At 43.0% G+C, this 12,606-nt stretch overlaps 1 long non-coding RNA gene across 1 annotated transcript in view; it reads right to left on the bottom strand.

Annotated features, from left to right (window-relative positions):
- Positions 1–474: 474 nt before the first annotated feature.
- Positions 475–12,606, bottom strand: part of LOC120557911 — a 12,301-nt gene continuing 169 nt past the window's right edge. Inside the window, exons 2-3 of the long non-coding RNA XR_005639034.1 lie at positions 2,235–2,387; positions 475–2,139 (exon numbers count right to left, since the gene is read on the bottom strand). This is a non-coding gene — a long non-coding RNA (uncharacterized LOC120557911). The remainder of the gene's footprint in view (positions 2,140–2,234; positions 2,388–12,606) is intronic.

Here is a 12,606-nt window from a genome sequence, read left to right as displayed (position 1 = left end):
GTTCACTCATGTGGAACTGACTTATTTGTATGTGCACTAATACCCCTTTTCCACCAACAAGAACCAGGTGCTGGTTCAGAGCTAGAGCTAGTGCCGGTTCGGAGTTGGTTCGACTGACGAGCCTCCAAAGAACCGATTTGAAACTAGGCTCTGGCTCCGAACCAGTACCAGCTCTGCCTTGGTGGAAAAGGGGTATAAGTTATTTGGCATATAGGCTCTGACCTTGTCACTCCTATTAAACATACACTAAGAAGAGATTGGGGATGGTAACTTTTCACCCCCAAAACCACATTAGATAGATAGTCAAGGTCTGTATCCCCTAACCATAACTCAACCCTAATCAGCTATCTCTAACTAACATAAGACCCAAACCAGCATTATGGGAAACACTATTCAAAGAGAAGGGAAACACTATTTCATGGGGAAACAGACTTATACATAAACAGTTTCCCTAGCCCAGCCAGCTAAGACCAGGTATTGAACGACAAAACTTGTTTGCATTTAGACCAAAATCAATTAAGTATTGACTATCAAGTATAAAAAAAATCACACTGAATTTGATCAAGCTTCTTTTACTGGAAATTTTCCCGGAGCTTTCAGCCACATATCATGGATGGATTCTTCTTAGTATTCTTTGATCATATATCATCATATTTTCTGATCTAAATCATCACTTGACATTTTTGCATAGTTTAGGCACTGAAATTGAATAATCTCGAAAGGATAGCTAGCCCTCACACCAGCTATTATGCAGAATCTACATGAATGTGTTGATATGGGCCAGTGTGTATGACACCAGCCACCATCTGACCATTCACTAACAAAATACACGTACTGTACTAGCAGAGATGATATTGTATATAGTAAATCGCGATTCTTCAAAACTTAGCAATCCATGTGATATACAGTAAGATACTGTATATCTTCTTCACAGCAAAGCATTATTACCTTATACATTTCAGAATCACAAAAACTTCTAGGATTGAAATATACAAATAATATGTAGTGCTGACAAGCAGCAGATGGCCATCAGTACATAGCTATGAGCTTAAGGTAAAAAATGAACGGCTGAGTGAAACAGCAACATGAACTGGAGAACAGAAGCTCAGCAGTTTTAATGAATATGTAATATTAAATAATGATCAAGATGGGCTGTGTGCCAAACAACACTCAGTTTACATCGTTCGACTAGAGATGAAGTTTGATAGGAATTTCAAACAATTGGCACAAAGAAGGAAGGATCCGTATACTGGTGCTGCATGGATGTCTAGATCCACTCTGCTCATTTTAGTAAGATCTGGCGTCAACAAAGCTATGGGCACTTTGTGTATCTAGACAAGGCTCTAAATTAAGTTTTCTGAACCCTTTTCCACTCTGCATCTGCATCTAAGTATTCTTTTTCATTCTTGGTTACAGCATGGTTATATCACATTCAGACATTGCGTCACTGATTATGAGTTTATACGATACAGAGCATTTACATAGTATAACTTAATTTTATTATATTTACTAAGAAGTATCAAGTCAATGAAGAGATGTGGTTAAATTGTGTGGTTAAAAGTGTTTCTTTAGGGTTCTTGTAAATTTAAATAAACCTATATGTTTAGTTAAAGGAATAATTTTGTTTGTTAGTAACTTAAGTTACGTACGTAAGTTAAGTATGTTACGTACTTAAAGTAAGATAAGTATGTGACGTAAGCTAACTTATGTATGTAAGTTACTTTTGGTTTCTCTTGAGACACATACAGCAGTCTCCTGGGTGAAAGTTCCATATTTGTTTGGCCACCCTGACTTCCTCCCAACCGTGGATTTTGATTAGAAACATATTTGTGATACATCAAAACAAACAAACCGGAAAAAACACGTTTCCTTCTAAGTGTAATTAGGAAGGCAGTTTAGTTGTATGGGAACAACATTTTTAGAAGACTGGGCTGCTCTTATAGGTTCATTGTTCTGCTCAGTGGCAATAAGGGCCAGCTGAAAGATGTTTTTTTGTTTGGTCAATAACCACCATGAAGCTCAAATGAGGCAATTTGAGGCAAACCTATCCATGTTCTGCCTTGAACGGCTTCCTTTGAATGCCCACCTGCAGGCAAGCTGACAGGACATCAGAGCATGATGACATCCACCAAAGAGCTCCTGTTTATAATGATAAGATAACAGAGACAGTGCGATGAGTTGATGGGGCCATGGGAGTACACTGTATCTGGGGGTCAAAACTTTGAAAAATTTACCTCTGAGGCTCAGGTCAGTGAAGAGGTCCAAGAGTACCAGAGTGTGCCAACAATGTAATCAACAAGTTCTTTGGGGCCATAGCATCCATGGTGACATACTGCAGAGGAATCATAGTCTATTTTCAGTGGAGGATGAAGTACTCAGATCCTGTACTTAAGTAAAAGAAAAAGAAGAAATAACACAGTCTAAAAGTACTCAAATTACATGTAGAAGTCCTGAATTTAAAATGTTACTTAACTAAAGGTAAAGACGTGTTATGAGCAAAATTTACTTAAAATATCTAAAAGTAACTCGATGTACAGAATGGCTCCATTTAGTGTTAAGTTAAATAATATTATATGATTCTATTTTGATCACTAATATATACATGTAAGAACATTTTAATGTTGGAGTTTGTCAATGTGGAGCCAATTTAGCCTTATTTGTGTACTACTCCACCGCAGTCTTTTTTTATATTTCTAATCACTTATATTCATTATTGTACTGCATGTAGGGCACACTCACTTTGCTGAGATGTTTCACAAAACCAAAATAAGGGATTAAGCCAGGATTTCCCCGTTATCCTGGATGAATTTAGCCTTGACTCGGTTTCACGAAAGCATAGGCACATAAATCACCATGGAGATTTATTCTGTCCAGGTAGCCTGCTCCTGACCAGGCTAACAGCCAGGATTTATTTAAACCTGGAGCCTTTCTGTTCACCCAGCAGTGGTTTTAACCTATTGTTATCAGCCTGCATTAAAATACAACAGGTGCACATTGCTGTTCATTTAAGTACTGTTATTATTTAAAGTTGTGACCATTACTTTTTTATAATTATTCATGTGACAGTCATTTTTACTGTTATATTGCTGTATGAAGACTGCTGTTCATATTGTTGTTAGAAGTTTGATGAATATATTATGGCAGTTGTTGAGATAATTAGAAAAGGCAGATACAATTTCAAATGTGTTTTAAATGAAGTCTGTTACTAAGGGCAATACATACAAAGGCTGTACATTTCTATAGTTGACCAATGCACCCTGAATTATTTTAGTTGATTCATTTTTTTTATTATTCTTTAACAATAAGGATCATGTTTTTTCCACTTCCATGTGCATTGTATTTTGGCATTCTTAGCACACAATATGTGTTGTCCAGTAAACTGGGACTATAACTTGGGAGAATTGTACAATTTTAAGAACATATCCTAATTGTACAATCCTCCCAAATTACAGTCTTAGTTCACTGGACCAGTAACTATCTAGTGACGTAGACTACTGTACATTCATGTAACAACAGGGAGAGGACACCCCAATGGTTTTTGAACTTATATTTTGCTGGGGGGAAATAACTGATGAATATACTCTGTTCCATTCATGTTTACAGTGTGCATGGGATTGATCACTTAATTATCTTTATAGTTTCTAGATTTTAGAGTCCAATTTCTTCAGTGTTTTTATTTTCTATGTCAATATATACGAGGGAGCAAGGCATATAATATGTAGAGAAGGAAACTCAGCCTCTGTAAAAAAAAATTAAAAAACGCGTAGCAGATAATAGCGGACTGACTGAATGATAGTCTAAAAATATACATTTATGAACTACTGCTCTTAATTGAAAGCATTCAATGAGTCCCTTGTCATTTGCAAAAATAAACAGTTACAATTTGCATTAAAAGTGAGCAGTGGAAGTTAATACGACTTAGGAAATTTATATTTTAGCCCATGAGAGAGAGGAAGGAACAGAGTGAAAGAGATATCATATCATTATCTTCTGCTTACATTTAAGGCAAAGAGTACAACTGTTTTTTTTTTTTCACAATTTGTGAAAATGATTAGTAGCCTAATCCTTGAATGGTATGATTATGACGGTTTCTCTCAAGATGTTTCTGCACTCTAACCAGCAGAACAAATATGTTACAGTCAAGAACAATCAACTAGTGACGGTTAGCTCCTCTCAGAGATTGTGACTGCTGACCCACTTTCCCTCTGAACATATAATCCATATACACACAGCAAACGTTGACATTAAAAGCAAAAGTACAAATCATTTTAACAAAAAAAATATATATTTCAGGGTACAACGGGCCAAATATTTTATAGTACATCTAGAGTGATGATTGATTTGCGCAACATTTTTTAGCTATCTTCAAACAAGACTAAGAGTCTACAGCGATGCTAGCGGCTCTGTAAAGGTGCTGACAAACCAAGCAGACGGCAAAGAACTAGTGGCGACGAAGCCTGACTGTGGCGTTGTGGTATGTTGCTTTATGTCGCCTGTGTCTTGGCCAAAAAGTTGCTATGATACATATTGTACAACAAAATAAATTTGCCCCAATCAGCCAACAGCAGCAAATAACTTAAATTTCTGAGCCAAATTCCAAATCTATACAAAAGACAAATGTCATATGTCAACCTCAGAGTGTCGCAAGAGGAAAAATAAGAGGTTCACCAAAATCATTTGTATACATCGCCTGGGCACCATAGACATCTGTACCAAATTTTGTGCTAATCCATCTTTTTAATGGATAAGTGGAAAATTTGACCTCATGGTGGTGCTCGATATAAAGTCAGGGGATCACCACACCCTGTACACCCGTAGGATTCATCCTCTGACTGGCTCTGAATGTCTACTCAAAATTGAATGGCAATCCATCTAATATGTGTTGAGATATTTCACTCTGGTCTGTGGGCCAGTCCCTCCAAATTAGATCTTCTCTACTGCACAAACATGGTCTATTATATTTCACAATGCAGGAGTATGTCTATGGGATGTTTGAATGCATTTTTGGAAACACAAGAAGCAGAAGGGCCAGCCAAACTGACAGGAGGACAGACAAAAGCAGCTTCTCAATGTGGCGATGTCATAGATATTATCCTATGTTGATAATATTTATTTATTTATATAAGTTATCACAATATAAAGTCAGAGATGCTGTCCTAATTTTTTATGGAGTGCTACCATGAGTTTTCCAGATCACGTAGTTCACTTAGTTCACAGACCTTTGTTAACTGTACTCTCTCTGAGAACTCTGCATGCTCACTAACAGCAGTTCACCTCAGTCACCCCTGCCTCAACTGACTAATCTCTTCAAAAGGAATGATCCAATGCTAAAATCACTGATAACACAACAGTGGTTGTTGTTGTGAGGAAACATTTTACGTTGCCACATTTTTGAGTGTGTGACATTGCTGTTGCCTATCGACATTTCCCTTTTCCAAGGAACAAGTCTATGGCCTTACTTCTACTCCAACACTTTCCAGTCCTTTAGCTTGTTTCTGTCCAAGAGGAAGGAGGGCGCTTCTCCATCCAGGGAATCCTGACCCAAATCCTGAGGAAACAGCAGCCTTAGTGTGTATAGGAGGAGGTCAGCGAGTTCACCGAGATCTGCTTCCTTACCAGCTCAAGCTCCAGTCCTTCCCCATCATCTCTATCAATAGGAATGACCTGCCTTTTGGCCAGAGTCAATAATCTATGGGCGTTTGTGAGACCCATCAAATAAATAAAACCTTTGTTTGTCAGTTTCACAAGTCTTTATATTTCATGAAATCAAAATCTGCTTGATCTCAAGAATTGTAATGCTCAATCAACACCACACAGAATGTGCAGTGATTCAGGACACAGAAAAACTTTGAATGACAGATAAAGTTGTAAACAAGGAGACTGAAAATTGTTTGCCTGCACTGTCGAAACTATTTAGAATCTGTATCTGTCAACACTGTGAGCCTCGCTGCTGCACAGGGAGTAGGGCATATCACGCTGCTAGAGGGTGGAGGATCTGGTGGTGGTGGGGTGCTCCTTGCATTACTACATTCCTGCTCTGTTGTAAATATTTTTATTCTTAGTGTAAGGGTGGGCTTGGGAAGGGGGCACCTCACATTCCAGGTCAGGCCATATGTGACCACTCAGGCGGATGTGACTGTACGAAGCATTTCCATCCCCACTATGTATCCCAACTAATCTCCTCCACTGTGGCCCCCGCATTATTTTTCCAGGAGCACGGTGGTCTTCTCATGTATGAATGAATGAATGTGCATCTTTGTGTACATGCATGCCTGTGTATCTCCTTCGCATGTACCTGCATCCCTGCGTACAGAGCAGCCTCCACTTCAAACCCAATCACCGAACTCACTGACCTGTCAGTCAATTTGGACAGTTTGAGTCATCAGGTTTGTGTGCTCTGTGTGCTGATGACTCCACTGCTGCCTGAGAAGGTCAGCTGGCCCCTATCTCAGTTCATCACTTATCTCTCTGCCTGCTGATGTCCTGGCCACAAAGCCCTCACTGATAATAGTGATACCTAAAAGATGAAATGATGAAAATGTTCAGTAGGGTCAAGAATCAGGATTTTAATCAGAAGCATCTATCTTTAAATAGTTTCTGTCTGTGTGTGAGTGTTTATGTCCTAAAACTATTAACTATTTAATACAGCACAGTAAAAATTCTGCATTAAAATGTTTACTTCAAGAGAAAAGAGAGCCATTATATCAGCCCAATGTACTTATATTTACTTAACTTAATGTTCAAGGTGGAGTTGGAGCTTGCAACTCTATTTAATGCTGGATAGTTTAATGAATAACAATGCAAACAGTATATTTAACCAGGGTTGGCTTGGTTACTTTAAAAATGTTTTCTGATACAATTACTAATCACCTGTTAAAAAATTTAATTTGTGTCCTAATAAGTATCACAATATTAAAGTAAGGTAACTTGGTTACTTTCCATTACTTTTGGATTACCTCAATACCAAATAACTTGTTCCCCTTTTCTGCTTTAAATACAAAATAATGGTGAAATTTCCACCCAGTGTTCCACCAACGTTAGAGGCCATGATAATAAATTGGCAAGCTATGGCTTTATTCAACACCAGAGTGGTGTTGTGTAAGACTTGTATGTGCATGGTAGTATATCGTTCTTCATTTTAAAATTGTAATCCTGCTAATATTCTCAATTTTTACTAATTGTACACCCATTTCTAATGTTATTGCTCCACTGAATTCCACTGAGTCGTTATCAGCCTGTAAATACTGGTTAGAAGGGGCTTGCTACATCTACCAGTAGGTTCAGAAGGCCATCGTTATCTATTCATATGGTAACGATCGCTGTTAGCATCGTCCTGAACCCTTGGCGTCACTTTTTAACGCTCTGGGAGTCCCGTTGTGAATTTAAACGAAACTAATGTTACTTGGTTAGGTTTAGACAACAAAACTACTTGGTTAGGTTTAGGAAGATCGTAATTTTGGGTTAAAATACTAACGTTCGTGGCGTTAGTTAAGAATGTTACGTAAGTAACGTTACGCAATGTAGCCTGCATTACTTGAAGCTACATTGTGTAAGAATTTATCCCATCTAGCGGTGAAATTGTATATGACAACCAACTGAATATTACTTTCTATACTAATAGTGATAAAGGGATGGTGCAGTCCCAGGCCAGTGGGCAGTTGTATCCGCCCTAACGGCTCCTATAGTGGTCTTTGTTCCAGTCTGGCACCGGACACCCTGCGATGCCATCCAGCTCTGCGGCTCGGCGCGCTATTTAGGATTCACAAGGAGGAGCGACGCACGTGGCCGCGGGCGCATGTACGGGATGCATGTGTGTCCATCCATCCATCTTCCATCCATCTTCGTCCGCTTATCCGGTGTCGGGTCGCGGGGGGAGCAGCTCCAGCAGGGGACCCCAAACTTCCCTTTCCCAAGCAACATTAACCAGCTCCGACTGGGGGATCCCGAGGCGTTCCCAGGCCAGGTTGGAGATATAATCCCTCCACCTAGTCCTGGGTCTTCCCCGAGGCCTCCTCCCAGCTGGACGTGCCTGGAACACCTCCCTAGGGAGGCGCCCAGGGGGCATCCTTACCAGATGCCCGAACCACCTCAACTGGCTCCTTCGACGCAAGCGAGCAGCGCGCCTACTCCGAGCTCCTCACGGATGACTGAGCTTCTCACCCTATCTCTAAGGGAGACGCCAGCCACCCTCCTGAGGAAACCCATTTCGGCCGCTTGTACCCTTGGATCTCGTTTCTTCGGTCATGACCCAGCCTTCATGACCATAGGTGAGGGTAGGAACGAAAACTGACCGGTAGATCGAGAGCTTTGCCTTCTGGCTCAGCTCTCTTTTCCACAACGGTGCGATAGATGGAATGTAATACCGCACCTGCGCCGATTCTCCGCCCACCATCTCCCGCTCCATTGTCCCCTCACTCGCGAACAAAACCCCAAGGTACTTGAACTCCTTCACTTGGGGTAAGGACTCATTCCCTACCTGGAGAAGGCATTCCATCGGTTTCCTGCTGAGAACCATGGCCTCCGATTTAGAGGTGCTGATCCTCATCCCAACCGCTTCACACTCGGCTGCGAACCGATCCAGTGAGTGCTGAAGGTCGCCAGGCCGATGATGCCATCAGGACCACATCATCTGCAAAAGCAGCGGCGAGATCCCCAGCCCACCGAACTGCAACCCCTCCCCACCCCGACTACGCACCGATATCCTGTCCATAAATATTACAAACAGGATTGGTGACAAAGCGCAGCCCTGGCGGAGGCCAACCCTCACCTGAAACGAGTCCGACTTACTGCCGAGAACCCGGACACAGCTCTCACTTTGGTCGTACAGAGATTGGATGGCCCTGAGTAGAGGCCCCTCACCCCATACCCCCGCAGCACCTCCCACAGTATCCCCGCGGGGACCCGCGTCATACCCTTCTCCAAATCCACAAAACACATGTAGACCGGTTAAGCATACTCCCAGGCCCCTCCAGGATCCTTGCGAGTGAAGAGCTGGTCCGTTGTTCCACGACCAGGACGGAATCCGCATTGTTCCTCCTCAACCTGAGGTTCGACTATCGGCCGAACCCTCCTTTCCAGCACCTTGGAGTAGACTTTACCAGGGAGGCTGAGAAGTGTGATACCCTGTAATTGGCACACCCCCTCTGGTCCCCTTTAAAAGGGGAACCACCACCCCAGTCTGCCACTCCTTTGGCACTGTTCCAGACTTCCACGCAATGTTGAAGAGACGTGTCAACCAGGACAGCCCCTCCACACCCAGAGCCTTGAGCATTTCTGGACGGATCTCATCAATCCCGGGGGCTTTGCCACTGTGGAGTTGTTTGACTACATCAGTGACTTCCGCCCGGGAAATCGGCGACAATCCCCGTCATCCTCCAGCTCTGCCTCTAACATAGAGGGGTATTAGTCGGATTCAGGAGTTCCTCAAAATGCTCCTTCCACCGCCCTATTACCTCCTCAGTTGAGGTCAACAGTGTCCCATCCTTACTGTACACAGCTTGGATGGTTCCCGCTTCCCCTCCTGAGGTGGCGAACAGTTTTCCAGAAGCACTTTGGTGCCGACCGAAAGCCTCCTTCTCCATGTCTTCTCCAAACTTCTCCCACACCCGCCTTTGCCTCTTTTCACGGCAGAGGCTGCAGCCCTTCGGGCCCTTCGGTACCCTGCAACTGCCTCCGGAGTCCTCTGGGATAACATATACCGGAAAGACTCCTTCTGCAGTCGGACGGCTTCCCTGACCACGCGGTCCACCACGGTGTTCGTGGGTTACCGGCCCTTGAGGCACGTAAGACCCTAAGACCACAGCTCCTCGCCGCAGCTTCAGCAATGGAAACTTTGAACATTGTCCACTCGGGTTCAATGCCCCCAGCCTCCACAGGGATGCACGAAAAGCTCCGCCGGAGGTGTGAGTTGAAAGTCCGTTGGACAGGGGGCCTCCTCCAGACGTTCCCCAATTTACCCGCACTACACGTTTGGGCTTACCAGGTCTGTCCAGAGTCTTCCCCACCCCTGACCCAACTCACCACCAGATGGTGATCGGTTGACAGCTCTGCCCCTCTCTTCACCCGAGTGTCCAAAACATAGCCGCCTCAGATCAGATGAAACGATTATAAAATCGATCATTGACCTTCGGCCTAGGGTGCTCTGGTACCAGGTACACTTATGAGCATCCCTATGTTCGAACATGGTGTTCGTATAGACAATCCATGACTAGCACAGAAGTCCAACAACAAACAACCACTCTGGTTTAGATCAGGGAGGCGTTCCTCCCAATCACGTCTCCAGGTGTCTCCAAGTCATTGCGGGCGTGTTGAAGTCCCCCAGCAGAACAATGGAGTCCCCACTGGCGCCCCATGCAGGACTCCACTCAAGGTCTCCAGGAAGGCCGAATACTCCGAACTCCTGTTTGGTGCATATGCACAAACAACAGAGTTTTCCCCCACAACCCGCAGGCGTAGGGAGGCGACCCTCTCGTCCACCGGGGTAAACTCCAACGTAGCGGCGCTCAGCCGGGGGCTTGTTAGTATCCCCACACCCGCCCGGCCGCACACCCTGAGCAACTCCGGAGAAGAAAAGAGTCCAACCCTATCCAGGAGTACGGCGTCCAGAACCGAGACTGTGCGTAGAGGTAAGCCCCACCAGATCTAACCGGTAGCGCTCCACCTCCCGCACCAGTTCCGCTCCTTCCCCCACAGAGTGGTGACGTTCCACGTCCCCAGAGCCAGCGTCTGCTGCCCGGGTCTGGTCCGTCGAGGCCCCTGACCTTCACTGCCACCCATGTGGCAGCGCACCCGACCCCAGCGGTTCCTCCCACAGGTGGTGGGCCCATGGGCTGGAGAGATGGGAGCCACGTAGCTTGTTCGGGCTGTGCCCGGCCGGGCTCCGTGGCAAACCCGGCCACCAGGCGCTCGCCGAAGAGGCCGCCGTCTGGGCCTGGCTCCAGACGGGGGCCCCGGGCTTCCTCCGGGCAGGGTCACTCCATTTCTACCTTGTTTTTCCATTGGGGTTTTGAACCATTCTTTGTCTGGCCCCTCACCTGAGACCACTTTGCCTTGGGAGACCCTACCAGGAGCACAAAGCTCCAGACAACACAGCCCTCAGGTTCACAGAGACACACAAACCTCTCCACCACGATAAGGTGATGGTTCACGGAGAGGATGTGTGTGTGTGTCTTAAAGTCTTAAATAGGCTATATTTGGAATATCATATTATATATATATATATATATATATATATATATATATATATATATATATATATATATTCACATTTTACATGAAAAACGTTACTCTTAGATGTGTCCAGTTTGGGATGTCGCATAGCATTACTGTATGTGCTGAGGTACATTTTCACATAATTTATATACAAGTGGACACCTGAGTATTACCCCCATATTGAAATACACCCAAAACATGCTTTTAGCGATATTGTAGTGAATTATAGTGATTGTAATGTCATAATGCAGCAACAAATTAATCTGTATTTTCTGTCTTTAAAAAACTACTAATCGATTAAAGGTTAAGGCTGGTGATAGTCTGTATTTTTCAATCAATAAATCCCATTAAAGACCCAAACCACAGCCTGATAAATCTTCCTCCAAAAACAAATCAATGGGTAGCATTTTGTTAGGAAGTGATTAGCTAGTAATACACAGGTCATACTGTACATACTACAGGTGGCTACAGTGCATGTAAATACGTAAGTCAAGGTGCATTCATTTACTACAAATTGTTTTAAGACTGACTTGAAAAATGTAAAATGTATAATTTATATACAAGTGGACACCTGAGTATTACCCCCATATTGAAATACACCCAAAACATGCTTTTAGCGATATTGTAGTGAATTATAGTGATTGTAATGTCATAATGCAGCAACAAATTAATCTGTATTTTCTGTCTTTAAAAAACTACTAATCAATTAAAGGTTAAGGCTGGTGATAGTCTGTATTTTTCAATCAATAAATCCCATTAAAGACCCAAACCACAGCCTGATAAATCTTCCTCCAAAAACAAATCAATGGGTAGCATTTTGTTAGGAAGTGATTAGCTAGTAATACACAGGTCATACTGTACTTACTACAGGTGGCTACAGTGCATGTAAATACGTAAGTCAAGGTGCATTCATTTACTACAAATTGTTTTAAGACTGACTTGAAAAATGTAAAATCGATTCTTTAACCCCCCAGGCCACCAACACACATCCTATACGCATGTTAAAGATTGACGTTTTCAGTAAACATAAATGGGCTTAGGAATGTTGGAAAGTATTAAGAGACAGCTTTGGTCTTTTCATGTCATTTGTTGTGACAACAAATGGTATAATAATAATGTGCAGAAATGTTGTGTGTTGTGCTCGAAGGGGGTCTCACCCAGGGTGTAATTCAATGTAGAACTGGTGTAAGGCAATGTTTACGGAGGTTTGTGTTTTTAATATATTTCTCTGAGCGTATGAACAATGTCAATGAAACCAAAATTAGCTCTTAGTATCTCCATCGTTTACACGCAGCTGTTCTAGCTGTAGCTAGTCTGTGTTACAACTCCATTACGTGAGTTGTCTGCCAGGGACATCACGACACATATGATTACATTTATGTTACAAGGTAGACA

Source organism: Perca fluviatilis, chromosome 4 (genome assembly GCF_010015445.1).
Source record: "Perca fluviatilis chromosome 4, GENO_Pfluv_1.0, whole genome shotgun sequence".
Lineage (NCBI taxonomy): Eukaryota > Metazoa > Chordata > Actinopteri > Perciformes > Percidae > Perca > Perca fluviatilis.
This window is presented reverse-complemented; position numbering and strand designations above follow the sequence as displayed.